This window comes from Monopterus albus, unplaced genomic scaffold, assembly GCF_001952655.1.
Source record: "Monopterus albus unplaced genomic scaffold, M_albus_1.0 scaffold159.1, whole genome shotgun sequence".
NCBI classification, from domain to species: domain Eukaryota; kingdom Metazoa; phylum Chordata; class Actinopteri; order Synbranchiformes; family Synbranchidae; genus Monopterus; species Monopterus albus.
The window spans coordinates 871,703-887,135 of record NW_018128039.1 but is presented as its reverse complement, the minus strand read 5'-3'; positions in this window follow the sequence as shown (position 1 = coordinate 887,135).

Here is a 15,433-nt window from a genome sequence, read left to right as displayed (position 1 = left end):
AACCTATCCTATCACCGAAATCTGCAAATACTTAATTACTTCATGACCATGGACCAACATAAAGCAAATTAAATCTAACACACTGATGTGTACCTTATTGCTGCATATTAAAGTTTTATTTGCGAGCAAATAGGTGTAAATTGAGGTCACTGGGAATTCCATTAGCTTTGCAGGTAAATTTTCATAAACCAAAATATTAAACTAAAATTATGACCTGATGATGGCACTAGATGAGAAGTCAGGGGATCACCAGTGTCACCAGAATCTGTCCTCTGTGGACCAGGAATGTTTGTATAAACTTTCATGGCAAACCATCCAGTAGTTGTTGAAATATTTCAGTCTGAAGCCAAGTATTGGACCAACTGATGCCACCATCATCCCATCATTAGCAAGGCTAAGGAGGAGTGTAAAAGCAAAGGCCCTTTATTGTGTGTAAAACAATGCTGCTACAACATGGTTTCAGCACAGATCTCTCCAAGTTAAAGCTCGTGGATATCTTCGCATACCTACCTATTCACACAAACCTTTTACAGTCTCATAAATGGATCATGAATGTTTTCTTGACTGGAAATCTCCACCTCTGTTGCACTCTTAGCTTTACCCTCTTCACCTATAAGTAAAACCCACATCAGGAGCAAGATCAGAGCTGTTCACTGACTGTGTTTGAAGGGCTCTCTGGGAAATGTAGGACATCATTAAATGAAGCAGAGGATGCACCTTGAATAAAAAGGTGAAGTACTAGAACACTACAAACGATTCCTCTTCTGCTGTACTTGTATATTACTGCTGCCATCGATGCTCCATCTGCTGTGAGCTGCACATTTATACATGGCTGTTCTTCACAGTTCATTTGGTTTGACCTGAAGTTTCTGTGACTTGCACACTGTTTTAAAATGAGCAAAGCAAATGAGCCGCAAAAGACTTCTGGCAACTCAAGTAATGAATCTCTCATTGTCTGTAAATACTGTAAATAATAAAACCTATCAATACAGCTACAGCTACAGCTAAAGCACAGTTTAATAACACTAAGCAAGTGGGTAAAGGCCAGAGTCTAATGAGAGCAGGTGTGATGGGGAAAAAGCACAGTTGCTTTTTAACTTTCAGCCCAGACTTCAGAATGACCAGCAGGGCCATGCCTGAGGAGTAACATTATTATTTAATGAGATCATATCCCAAGATGAGAGCCTGCATTTCACTACTGATTCCCAAAATATAAGTTCCACAGCCCTGAAACCCAGAACCAACCTGCTGCCCCCAGGGTGCTGAAGAAATATTTTATTACTCTTTGGTTTTTAGCTCCACCTCTTAGCCTTTAGCTGCTGATAATTCAGTCTGTGGGGAGTTGAGCAGTAGCCTAAGACTGCATAGTTAATGGTCTTTATTTGTGCTGCAGTGGAACAGCTTGGTTTCTTCAAATCCATACCCTTAAGTTAAACTGAGGTGTTATACAGCAGCATGCAAACACATGTCCTGATCTTTGAACACCTTTATTAAAGATAAAAGACTGAGGCAGCAATGTGGCCATATCTCTGGAAAAAGGAAGCACTAAGTAAACATGAAAGTAAGATTTCAGGGTGCCTGTCAGTCAAGGGGCGAGCCCAGCCATCTGTTCAAGGTATAATCTATTAAGTGATGTGTGAATTACATCACTGAAATCCAGTTCAACCCCCCTCCCTTCCAGGGGTCACATCCAGTCGACATGATGCTCATTTTTGAGGCATAAAAACTGTCATCATCAGTCATTTTTCTTAGGGCAGACACACCAAGCAGACCTGAGAGAACTAGTAGCAATGAAGGCTGACTGTTGCGTTGCCTCACGTCACCTGTGTCTGGGCCAGTCAGGTTGGAAAAGCGACATTCGAACACACCACACAGACTACAGCCAACAGCAGACTAGCATGTCCTGCGCCTGCGTGAGAGAAATAACTCCCCCTACCAGCAGGTGGGGGTATATGTATACACTATTCAGAAAGGTGAAAGAAGAAGAGACAGACTGCAGAAGTATAAGCTATAAACAGAACACTTTTCACTGAACACAGCTGTTGTCTATAGTTGCTTCTAATCGAGAATGTGTCTGATAGGAAGTTGCAAACGGCATTGTTGCTCTCTGCCCTTGGTCTTTTGGTTGTGGAAGAATAAAGGAGGTTGTAGAGGTGATAAACAAGGAGAAACCGCACTAAATGGGTGAAATCACAGACACTACAGCAACAGGCTAAAGGGGCTTTCCCAAACCACTCTCTTCTCGTACATTGATTCACTAAGCTCAGCGATTAGAGTAGTTTCTCTCACCGACGAGGTACAATGGGCTGATGCCGATTCAACATCCCCCAAAAAGCCAAAGACAGACTTGTGGCAACAGCACAGGACACACCGGGAAAATGAGCCCTGACAGACGCTCACCAGTGGCCAGTGGGCAACCGTTGGCTTGGTGTGTCTCTGGCTTTAGCAGTCCTGTGAACCCTCAAGTTTAGTTTCTCCAGGTGAACAGGCCTCAGCTCAGGATGAAAGTGGGCAGAGCTCCTTTAGGAGTGTCACCAAACTCACAAATTCCCACTCAAAAAAGGCAGCAAAGTCAGTGAAGGTGCTAATTGGTGTTTTCCATAGCTGCTTCAGTTTCCGTGTGCTGGAATTATCTGGTTTGCTTTCTCCCTGACATGGCTGACTGGGAAACATGAACTCAACAGAAGCATTGTTAATGATATTAGTAACACCACTGCTTAGCATGTGTGACAATGTCTGCTGCATAAAAGTCCTGTCAAGGTCTGACTGTATATATCTGCACAGTTTACTGTGCAGGGGAGACCATGGCTGTGTACTATGGGCATTTAGTGTGTACTGCACTAGCTTGTGTGTATTGTAAGAGGTGTAGTTAAAGTGCAGCCTGCTCCCTTTCAGTCACTGCTCTTATAATATTGATGCATTATTTAGTGGTTGTGTGAAAATGTGGGTTTGTCTCACGTTGCAACTGCTTCCAGAGTGAAACTGAAGGTGACTGAATCTATTAAGTACTGTGCAAAACAGTCTGAACAAGGTTGTTGAATGTGGTTTAATGTCCTGGTTTTGATCTGCACTGGGGTTTCCTAGCTCAGCCTGCTAGCACTGCAACTTGGGAGAATGGACGGTAGCTCAACAGTTCCACATTTGCAGAGAATCCTGCTCAACTGACACAGCCAGTGTTTATTAGGTAATGTTTTATTATTTATTAAGAAAATATTTGCTGGTTTTGCCCAAAGGCTGTTTTGTTATGTTGCTGTCCTTCAGTGGCTGCCATGTGGTGTGTTATATCATACTGTACTCTGTGTATTGTCTTTATTGCTTTCTGGCATTATGTGGTTTTTCTTGAGGCTTGTATTTTTTCTCTACCTCACTGCTTTGTATTTGTTCTTCTGTTTCTCCATGTTTTCCTTCACTTTCTCTGCCCTCTGCAAAATGATGGATGCGGTTTTACTTATCATGTGCTCTTTCGTGTCCTTTAGCCGCTAGGTGACCGTCTCTCAACTCCATCTGCTTTGTTCCCTGTTGTTTTCCCTCATTTTGCCCGTCCTCTGTCTTTTTTGTTTCCTCTTTCCATTGTTCCTTCACTGTCTCCTCTCACCTCTGTTTAATGATGAATGTCGCTTCATCAGCTTCTGCTATCTGAGGGGGCTCTCAGGCCCGTGATGCCAGGGCACCCAGAGGACAGCAGCCAAGCCAAGCCTTCTCAAAGAAGTGCTCATTAAACTCATCATGGGAAACTAATGAGGATGAATTTGGAGCCTGAATGTGCTTCTGTACCAAGGGAGTGCTGGGCTTCTCTCAAAGTGTCTGTTCATCTGTTATACCCAGAGTACCTCTGGCTTTTTGTTTTTTTCTCTTTGGATTAGTTTAATTTTCTTTCAATTTTCTATTTAAATTGATATGAAACAAATACGTATATAATGTCAGCCTACAAGAATATGTGGTTAAAGCGAGATCTCTGAAACAGTGTGAGGAGTTAGCGGACTGTAAACAAAGCAGTGTGCGCACATGGAAAAACTCGTACATGAGCAATTGACTCTTGCTTGATTCAGATGCTGTAAAAGGTTTAGAGCTTTTGTGGTTCTTGTATTTTGTGGTGAAGAAACACCAGTGATGTGTTTTTAATCATTTTTGAACAACAGTGGAGGTCTATGGCAGAGATGAATAAGCTAATCCAGGCTGGAGACTGATAAACATTAACTGTAAGTAGAGGCAGTTCATTGCTGGTTTTAGTTTCTACTGTATATGGGAAGTTTTGAAAATACTGTTAATATAGAAAATTACTGCTGCAGTCTATGCTGGATGTCAAGGGAGAATATTCATGTTTTGTCCAGTTAGTTTTGCTACAATATTTACATTTTGAAACTCCCAGATTCACAAATTATACTAATTGCTGCGAAAACACTCCATATTCAGAAGTGGGAGGATGGTGTTCCTTTCATCATGAGACACTACAGAAATCATCAGCGACAATCAAAGAAATTCATCAGACATTTTACGTTAACTTAGATAAAAATAATGGCTTTTGGTGAATTATTCATTTTCAGATAAAATTGTATTATTAAAGAGCTGTTGTTTTGTCCAGAATATATATATAATTTCTTTTCATAAAAGAAAATCCCCTGTCATTGCTACAGGTCTGTAGCAATATTTTACACAGTGTGCATGAGAAATATAATGCATGCATTCCAAAATTTCAAATTCCAAAATGTCACATGCTCTGTTAAAAACCACACTGGTACTTCAACACAACATATAAGTAAAATTAAAATAACTGTGTCATGTTGTACTACTGCAACTTTGTGAATGTATAACACAACAAAATGCAACAAAGGTGAAAGCAGCCTAAAGATGATTTTGAAGCCTCTCTGGCTTCTTATCTCCCATTTAAAAGTGCTTTTCTTCATTACTTTGCGTAATTTAGATTCACAATGGTCCAGGAGCTATCTACCCGTCTGTGTCATTTAATTATGGGTGTATGAAATGAGAGTTTTTCCTCCTGTACTCCTTTAATGTTTCCTGGAATTGATAAGAGAGAGGAAACTCATCACATTACACTGCAGAGCTGTGATCCTCATTTGTTGCGGCTCACTCACGCTAATGGGCCTCATCAGTGTCGCAGGCAGATACTCGAGTATTAGCCAAGAACAGACAAAAGTCATAATGGGAAACCTAGAGTCGAAGGGTGGGTGAAGAAGGACAGCAAGGTGGGGGGTAGTGAGGGAAGGAGATAGAAGGAGGAGTGAGTGACAGAAAGTAGTGTTACAGAGCCAAATGTTTCTAGAATAGCAAGTTTAACCCAAAGCAAGGTCATTTTCTTGTTGTTGTGCTCTTGGTTGCTCCCATTAGGCATCACTACAGCAGAACCCAGATGTGATTTGGCGCAGATTTTTATGCTGGATGCATTGTTGGAATTGGTCCGATTACATTAGTCTCAGCCTGGAGCTGACACTGGCCAGGAGTTGGTCCGGGTGCTGCTGTCTGGAGCTGTTCTGACCCTCAGTTGGCCAAAGTCGGCACCGACAAACACCCAGAATCTATGTCCATCTGATCATCTATCCCTCCTCTGATCTGTCCATCTATCTCTTCATCCATCGATTCACCTTGTATACACTGGGAACAAAAAGTTGATCTAAAGGTATTCCTTCAAGTTCAGCAGCCCATTGATGATGGCGCCATCCATAATGCATCTCTCTCTTAAGGAGGCCTGTCTTGCTGAGTGTGAGAATTTGAAGTGTGTGCATTCACACACAAACACGTACACCTGCCCACACACAGTTTCAGATCCATTATGGATTTCAGGACTGGTCTCTGAACACCACATGGCTCTGATTTATCTGCATGAGATGCTACAATAAAAAGCGGCTGAACTCTGCTTGTGATTTTCAAGTAGGCATACTGAACAGACCCGTGCACACACACACACACACACACACATGCATGCTCTGTCTCTCTGCGCTGCAAATGCATGAGCTAGGCTTGAGCGATAATAACCACAGAGCCACACATGCACGGGCGTTTGTTCTCAGCTGGAGCCTTCTGCTGTGAGTTGGCCTTTCTTTCCATCCACATCAGGGACGTCAGCAGGTGAGGGCACTGCACCCCAACGAGCAAATGCAGATGACACTGCAAAATGTCAACTAGCTGATTTCAGCTAATGCCCCCCAAACTAGTGGCTCCAATTTAGTTGTGTGCTATATGCACTGCAATTTTTAATTGTTCAAAAAACTCTTCTGAAAATTTAGTTTTTCTTTTGAACTATCAAAAACAAACATTCCCATCGTTTGCTGATAGTTGTGCTTTTTGTAATGCTAAAATATGAACATTTATATTTTCATCCTTTATCATTTTACATGTGAAAACCTATTTAACGACAAGTTCACATATAAATGTAGAAAACTCACTTTCACCTACTGACTCCAGTGGCATGGGGTCCTCATGTTGTTTCCTGATGCTGAGCTGCCCCACAGGAAGCTGAAGACGAGCTTGCAGGATGGACAAAACTAGTTGCTGTGTGCAGGTGTGCAGGCAATAGAACCACCATATGTTCTCATAAGCTGCAAGCAGACACTTTAAAATTCAGGGGCTGGGAAAAAGAAGGGTGCTGTAAAACTAAGTGGTAGCAAATTAGCACAAATTAACAACAGGACATTGATTTTTAGCTCTTAAAGGTTAATGTGGTTTGTGACTCTTCTGTCTGAGAGACTGTCCATGGAGAGAAGGAGGCAGAGAGAGACAGTCAACTAAAAGGAAAGACTGGCATACAAAGAAACAAGAAGTGAAATGTGTTTTCGAAAAATCCAGAGACTGAGTGTTATGCTGATGGCTATAAACAGAAGTTAACTAATTATTTAAGAAATGAATTATTAAAAAGAAGTAAGAAATTAAAAAAAACTAAAGGCAATAATAAAACCCCCACCGGGTGTGTCTACAGAGCATCTGGGATTTTTTGTGTAGGATATTTTTCTTAGTTTTTGAGCATCTGCATAGGTAAGCTTCATATTTATATGATTTTCTTTGAGCTGAGGCTGAGTCGTCACATGACTTTGTCATCGAATGCTTTGCTTGTTTCTAACTGTTTAGTTTGTGTGTTTTTATTTTTTTGCACTGTTGCATATTGTCTCCAGATATTGTGCTACTGTACAATGACAGATATATATATATTTTTTTTATAGATAATAGTATTGGACATAATTTCTATTTGTTTCCATAATTTCTGGTAGTGGGGATTGCATTTGAGCTCTTCCCTCTATTCATGTGAAAAACAAATGGAGGGGAGGCTATAAACTGATATACTGTCACTGTCTACTGTGGGTTTGTATGTGTGTGTTGTTTGCGCCTGGAGTCTTACAGAGTAAAATACCATCGTTTACATTCATACCCTCGGCCCGAGGACGAAGAGGGCAGCACACTTTGTATTCAACACTAATGCACATAAGACATGGACCCATTTTATAAATAATGATTCATCCTTCAGGCTTTTGGTTTCCCTCTGTCTCTTCTATAGTTTCCTCTATAGTTTCACACTGCAATGTCATTTTGTTTGTTTTATTCAAATTTAAGGTTTTTATTTTCTTCCGATTTGCACATTTGTATTTTGTCAAATTCAGCATAGGTGGCCTTGAAGAGGCTGTGAACCCCTTACAGTCCAGTTCTTCTACCTTACACTTGATAGGAAAGTGCCCTGCTGTAAAAAGTTTATCCCATTTTTTTTTATACATTAACTATATTTCTGGCTGTTTTTGTTTTATTTTTACATTACTAACTTGGGAGCAAATGTAATGGTGTAGTCTAGACTATCTCCTGGCAGATGAGATTAAGATAGTGTCATTTTATAAAATTATGTTTTGTATGTGAAATTCTTTAAAAACATAAAAACACACAAAAACTAAACCTCAAAGAAAAAATCATTCGGTAAACTTACGAACACACAGAATTTAGCTTTCAGAAAGCACTAAAAATAAAAATAAAATTTTCCTACTGGATTTATAAAAATGCAAAAGTAGGTATTTAAAAAAAAGTCCAGCTCTGTCAGTGGTAGATAAGTTCCTAATCAGCATGTACCTCATCATTTCACTGTTTTTCTGTTCAAAACTTACCCTTTCCTCACTCTTCCCACCTCAGTGCATGTGGAGTGAAGCTTCACTTGTTCAGCCTGTATGACGGTATATTGACATGCTGACCCTCAGTTCTGGAGTAAAAACCAAGCAAACAGCCTTTTACTTTCCTTTTATCCCAGAGAGACTCCTTCATTTGTGCTGGAGGAGGAAGGATAGAAATGCTGCTAACATCCCTGCACCACTCTACTTGTTACTGAAGGAGGAAGAGAGAGACATACTCTGAGACATGCCAAGATGAGGGGAAACAAGAAGGAGAGAATGGCATGTTTCTCCACCGCCACTGCCACCTCATTCTCTTCTTCTCCCTTCATGCCTGCTCCCACTTTAAAAGAAGAGATCTTTCAAAGTGGAGGAATTATATTAAGCTTTCCTCTGGGGTTATGTTAAGCTGCTGGGGCTTTTCTCACAGCAAACACAGTGAGGTGAGTGAGCAGGACAGAGCTTGCCTGGGGAGGTTCAAATCTGCAGCTAAGGACCCATTTTGCCAAGAGCTGTCATATCTGTTTACTGGTTAGCACCATGGCGAGCGGCCGGAGACACCGGTTTAGACCTAACGCTACTGAGGATCTCTCCTGTTTGTCTCCCTCTCCAAGGACAGTGGAGAATTTGTGTATTGATCGAGACATATCGCTGCTTTCCTCCTTCATATGAAATCAACTTTCTTCATGCCATGAACAAACCTAGCTAACATGAATGTGGATAGTCAAGCTACTAATGATGTTTCATAGCAGAAAGTAGAACTACTGATCTTGATGATGTCAATCCAGCAATTATCACAAAGCAGCAAAAGATGATATTATGAATTCCATTTTTGTCTGACAGGTCAAAATATCTGTTATGAAAAAAAACTTTATTTAATTTTTATGTCATTATGTTTCGGATTGTCCATCTGTCCCATTCTTATGAAAGCAACATCTCAAGAACGCCTTGAGGAAATTTCTTCAAATTTGGCTCAAACATCCACTTGGACTCGACGAGGAGCCGATTAAATTTTGGTGGTCAGAGGTCACTATATCCTCCCATTTGTTCCTGTGAATTCGATGGCAAGATGGTCACCCTAGTTCAGATAAACATCTGCGAAACCCTGCTTTATTTCTTGTGTGCTATTCACGTGTCACTGTACTTGATCAAGATTTTGTCTGCAGGTTTCAAATGCATTAACCGAGCATGCCTGTAAGCCAAATCATAATCAGTGTTCCTATGTTAGCTGTTTCCTGGCCTTTCTCCCGGTGCATGCTGGGATATGCTCGAGCATCCTGCGCTTGAATAAGTGCACTGAGAAAAGTAACAGATGAAAGGTTGTGGTTGTTTCAGAATTTGAATTCTGTGGGGTTTTCCCTTCAGCCAGCTTAAAGGTTACTGCCTGCAGCAATCACACATACACAGCCTAAACGATGTTTGCTGAAATTAAACCAGGATACTAAATAATATCGTACGCCCTGTTTAGCTGCCATTGCCTTTGTTGATAGAAAAAAATATACAGCTTTTCACAGATGCTCTGTAAATGATAAGGCATGCAATCTCTGCATGAAGTAGTGTTGCTGTCAATTCATATCAGATTAGAACTGTCCATCTAATTGGAGCAGCGTGGCTCCTTTAAAGAAAGCGGAATAAGCACTTCAGGATACAAGAACATGGTAACAGTCGGGGGGAGAAGAAAGTTTAAAGACAGACTAGGAAAGAGACAGGAAGCCACTGACACCAGAGAGAAGAGGAAATGTGAGATGGAGACATAAATATACAGGGGCAAGAGGGTCAGAGCTGTGTGCTGCAGACACACTGGGAAGCTACTGACCAGAAAATCATTTTCCTCCAGAAGGATGATCAGCTGCTCCACCTTGACACAGTCAGCCTTTCCCGCATCATTACATAGTGGCCTGCACCCAAACCCTATCATATTAATTAACTCCTTTAATTTAGCACCAGTCGTTACTGTAAACCTGTCAATGTAGCTAATCATTGCATGCATAATTAGAGTACATCAAAGCAGACATAGCAGTGAGGAAGCAGTGTTCACCCTGTCGCCAGCTGATGGCAGATCACAGCTCCACTCCAGCTCCAGATTAACATTCATAATCCCTACAGGACTCTGTTTGGTTAGACGATCGATGGACAGTGAATGAGAGGTGATAGTTGGGGTTAAATTGTTCAGACAAAAGGTCAAATCAATTCTTGACAAACTCAGTATGTCGAGTGTGAGAAGCAGAGGTCATGATGCTGACGTGCAAGATGTGTGACCCAGTGGCTCAGAATGAATGAATGTAATGAGGGTGTATCCTTTCACCCTATACGTTTTTACTTTATCAGACTGATAAATTGTGTAACAGTGTGATACAAATGTATGTTTATAGAAATAAAGTACAATTAGATATAAAATAAATACTAACATTTTCAGAAATGAGAAATGCATGTGTTGAGATTGAAATTTAATTAATAGAAAAACCAAACAGAATTAGACATTTATCACCTTATTTTTGATAAGAAATCATTAAATTCTCAGATATAATTCAAAAGAGAAAAAGTTTTTTCTTTCATAAAAGTAAAACAGATGGTTCCATTAAATTGTGACGTTAATCCCACATCTGTACAAATTAAGTTTTAAACTGCATCTAATCCTGCTCCTGTTGATTCATGACATTCTCCTGTCAGGCTCTGGGAAAAACAGTATTAAGGTATCTTATATTTACATCCAGGCTGTTAATTCAAATATTAATTTAGCATTTCATGCATATTGTGCCCCCACTATATTGCACGATCACACAACCAGTGCAACAAACGTCAACCCTTATAGGTCAGTGCAGCTTTTGCTTCTCCTTCTTATAAACTTTAGTGTGATGTGGCTCCTTTAACAAATATAAAAAACAAATGAAAGCTGTTGGTAGGTATTGATATAATATTAAAATATTGATTATACCTATTTTTTAGATTCTAATCTGTTTAAATACTAATGACAAGGACACACTGGTTAATTTGAGTTTGAAATCATTAATTTATCATGATAGGATTATGATAAATGAATGACCTGATAAATGTATTAATGACATCACAGCTCCAGACTACGGCCGCTGTGCAGTACTGTATCCCTCAGTCATGGCTGAGACAGCACTTTGGTAAACGGACATTATGTACTGTATGTGTTGTCTCAGGCTTGATGACGTTTCACCCACTCATCCCAGAGGCTTCATCAGCGCTACCATTCATCAGTAGAACCAAATAACCCTCTTGGGTATGTTATCAGAGTTTCTCCACTCAGAGAATCATGGTGTCATTTGAAAACTTCTATTGCTGGGTTTCCCTCAGGAAACTGCCAGATATGCCTGTACATCCCATCCTGATTGTTACTGATGGAGCTATTTGCCTCTCATTCAACTTTGTGATGTGCTGCTTTGATAAATGACTGTGAATGCACAGTACAAAGTGACTGATGAGTAAAGTCATCTTTCGCTGTATCTTTTCTGAAGGTTAATGTTTTATTTTATTACTTTTGTGATCTTAGTGAGGAGTCTTTCAGTGGAGGTGGCCCGCCTTGGCTGTAAATCTCTCTGTTTACCAACCCTAAAGTAAGCACCTCACCCAAATTTTAAGTTTCAGTTTCAAACATGTGCCTTAGGCTCCAGTGACCATGTTTGTCCTGAGGAGGTTGCACATCACCTCCTTGATATTATCAGCAAAGCAGAATCCTTAGTTTTCTTTTTATTAGCAGTGGTCCAACAGATCTTCTGTGGGCACTGACAATGAACTCTGAAAAAAAAAAAAATCCTGCCTCCAAAGTCTTAATTAACTACTCCCACACAAAATGCAGAGAAAGAGATGGTTTACAGACTAGAGCATAAAGGCAAAGGGAGGCGGAGGACGTTGACAGGCCATGTGGCTGAAGCACCATTCAGCCATCATAATTCACTATGTTCCTCTTTTCAATTTCAAAACTAGAGCAACTTAATTTGTCTGCAGGGTCACTTTTCACACGGGCTGGTCACTCTCAGCTTATCATTGCAGCATTACCATGAAATGGACTGTGCTAACTGAAAGCACAGGAAGATGACTGTCAAGCTGAGTGTGAAATGATGAAGATTACCGTGAACTTTCAGCTGAGATTATGTTCATGTTTCTGAATGATTTAATACTACTGTTGTTATGTTGGGAAGAGATTACCCTTTAATGAGATATCCCACTGTTGAGGAAAGTCACAGCTACAAGTTGTGAACTCTGCTGTTGGGAGGGTATCCGCATACTGAGAAACATCCATCCATCCCAAGGTCAGCGGTGGGTGAAGGTGGACAGATAGATGGGGGAATGGATGTGTGTGTTTGTGTGAATAAACAGATAAATAGACAGCGGGTGTCCACAGATGAATGGACGAACTAATCCTTTTCCTCCGAGGCTGCCAGGTGTCACTGATCATCGTGCTCTTCCATGCTGCATTTTTAATTACCTGGTGAGAAAACAAATTAGACAAGACTACGGGGCACCGTGAGCGCAGAGGTGAAGCCAGGCTGCGATCAGTGAGAGTCCACATCAAAGAGCATCAGTAGCAGCTGAAGACACTGGGATCAGGAACCAAAGAACAGGGGGATAACGTGTGTCTAAAATGATTAACATTCCCTGGCATTTTATCTTATTTTCTCTTTGCCTGATTAATATTAGATGTTATATTTTGTTAAGAAGATTGGTTGAAAAGACTGCCCGCTCTTCTCAAGCATTTTTTGCATGTTTTTCTGTTTTCAGTGATGTTTTGTAAAACTCCCACTCATTAAATCACATGGCCATGGATGGATTTCTGAATGAGCCTACGGTGTAGAGACCCAGGTCCTCAAAGAAACACAAAACGACCACAAAGAGACACAAAAGACTACAGACAGATGTAAACTCATCGGGAAGCGACACAAAGCAACTATAAAGAGACATAAAACTTCCACAGAGACACAAGATGATGCAAAACCATCACAAAGAGATGCAAAACATATTCTAGGAGACATCGTTGCATGGCTTGTGATTGTTTTGTCTTTTGGTGTGGGTGTCTTGCTTCTAGGCTGGAGGAGTGAGGGGGGGTTTTACGTCTTTACCCAGAAGCCCTTTGTGTCGTAAAGCAATTGTGTGACAGACATACAAAGTGCACAGCTGCCACACAAAAAGCCAGAGCTTCCATCCACAGTCCTGTGTGTGGTTTAGGCAACAAACGCACTTGGTTCCATACACCTGTACCAATTCTTGTGAACACGATATGTCAGGAACATCTTTAGAGAATTTCTTCCAAGTGTCCACTGGGACTAAGGAATGAAAAGATTAGATTTTGGTGGTCAAAGGTCACTGTGACCTCACTTCTGTCCCATACCCATAAATTTGAAGCCGTGAAGCAGTAATTCTAGTTCTATGTTAAAGCAGAGTGGCATCTTTCCCTGACCTGAACCCAGAGCTGTCAGAGTCCAAGCTGAACCATATAAAAGCTGAGTAATGTTGTGGTCATTGTTGTGCTGCCAGTTATTTATTTAGATATTTTGATGGAAACATTCACTGTCACTATATTCATATCTTGCCTTCCAAACATATTTGCTGTTGCAAGTTAGTTGCATATTCTAAGAGACATGGCTGAGTGATGTTTTTAATTGACTGTTTTGGTGATCATTTTATTGTTAGCTTTCATTTCTCTGCTAAATAATGTTGGCAGACCTGTTGGTTTGTTTACAATCTATTTGACATCCAGCTGCTTGTGGTTCTTGACACGCCAGACTTCCTTTAAGGGAGGTCACTAGTGTTGTTTTTACAGATATTGAACAAAACTATAAAAATAAGACCCTAACAAACATAAAATTATTCTTTAAGGATTCACTGTGTTTTTATTATCATGCTGTGTCATGTGAATGTTTTAATTTCCCTTCATAGGACACACAAACACCAAGAAATACCAGAGTGAAAACTGATTTTCTTCCACCTCTCCCGACTGTGAGCATCTTCCTTCACTCTACATGTTGCATCGGTGTAGTGTCACGACATGTGCGTCAGCCCCTGATGAACACTGTCTCATCACTGCCCCCAGAAAACAAAGCAAACATTTCCTTTGAGTGCAGTTACTCTTATAACAAACTTCTGGGGTTTTTTTGTATGTTGACTGATGGCTAATGTTAAAATGTCGTGTAAGCCAGCGAGCAATAAAAGCTGTGTCACCCTGTGTTTCCATATTAATTCACAGGCTGGATGTGTCTGTGACAGATTTCCTCAGGGAGTGTAAATCCATCTCATCTGTCTTCTTACCTTACCTAGATATTGAAAGTAAGAATTACACATTCCCAGGTGTTTATTATATTACAGGTGAAATAATATGGAGCAGAGGTGTAATGTATTCTACTATATGTGTTCTTGCTTCACAGCTCCTACATGTCCTCACATTTTCTTATTTTGGTGTGACTGTGGCTCTTGTATTGTCAGGTCAAGTCAGATTGTGTTTCTATAGCCCAATCTCACAAATTACAAATTTATCTCAAGGGGATTTACAGTCTGTATACAACACCCTGTGTTCTTAGACCTTCGAAAACACTCCCTAGTAAAATTCTTTGTTGGAAAAACGTTGAAGAAACCACAAAAAGAACAACAGAAAAGTGTTCCTCTTCCAGGAGGGACAGACACGCCATCATGTGCGCAGAACAGATTTATAGTGTGCACACTCAGGATGACAGGATTTTAGCTTGTTAGAATATGTGAGAAATATGATCCAGGCAGATGCTGAGCAACTTCCAGGTGCTGCCAAACAGACCTGAGCCAAACGACCTCCTCTCCACCACCAGACCTGGAAAGAGGACAGAGCTCAAGCTTTAGCGCAGTATGCACATATACAGTAGGAGAAGTGAGCAAATGGACAGAAGGAGAGAAAGATAAGGAAGAGGATGGGCTTCCCAGAGCGCCAAGACCCAGGCGCAAACATCTGAATGAGGCACTGTCAGTCAGGGGGTACAGAAAGTGAGAAACAGGCACACAGCTTGGACGCATAGCATTTAAATAAACATATGAATAATGGATATTGAATAATGATATTATTTAATGGTTAAAACACATCTCTGCTCAAGCTAAAGCTACATTTGGGTGAAAGACAGTAATGTAGATATCTAATAAACTTGAAACTTGTCTAATTTGAACCTTGATGCCTGCGGTCGATGTCATTTGATCTCTAAATGGAACAAAACCACGTTTACCGACTTATTTTCCAGTAGATTTTGAATTATAGTTTACAGATGCTGCGGTTTTTGGTCTGTTTGGAATAAACAGAAAAACCTGGCATTCAGCCCGGGCAGTAATCCACAGAAGCTTAACAAGAGAAATGAGTT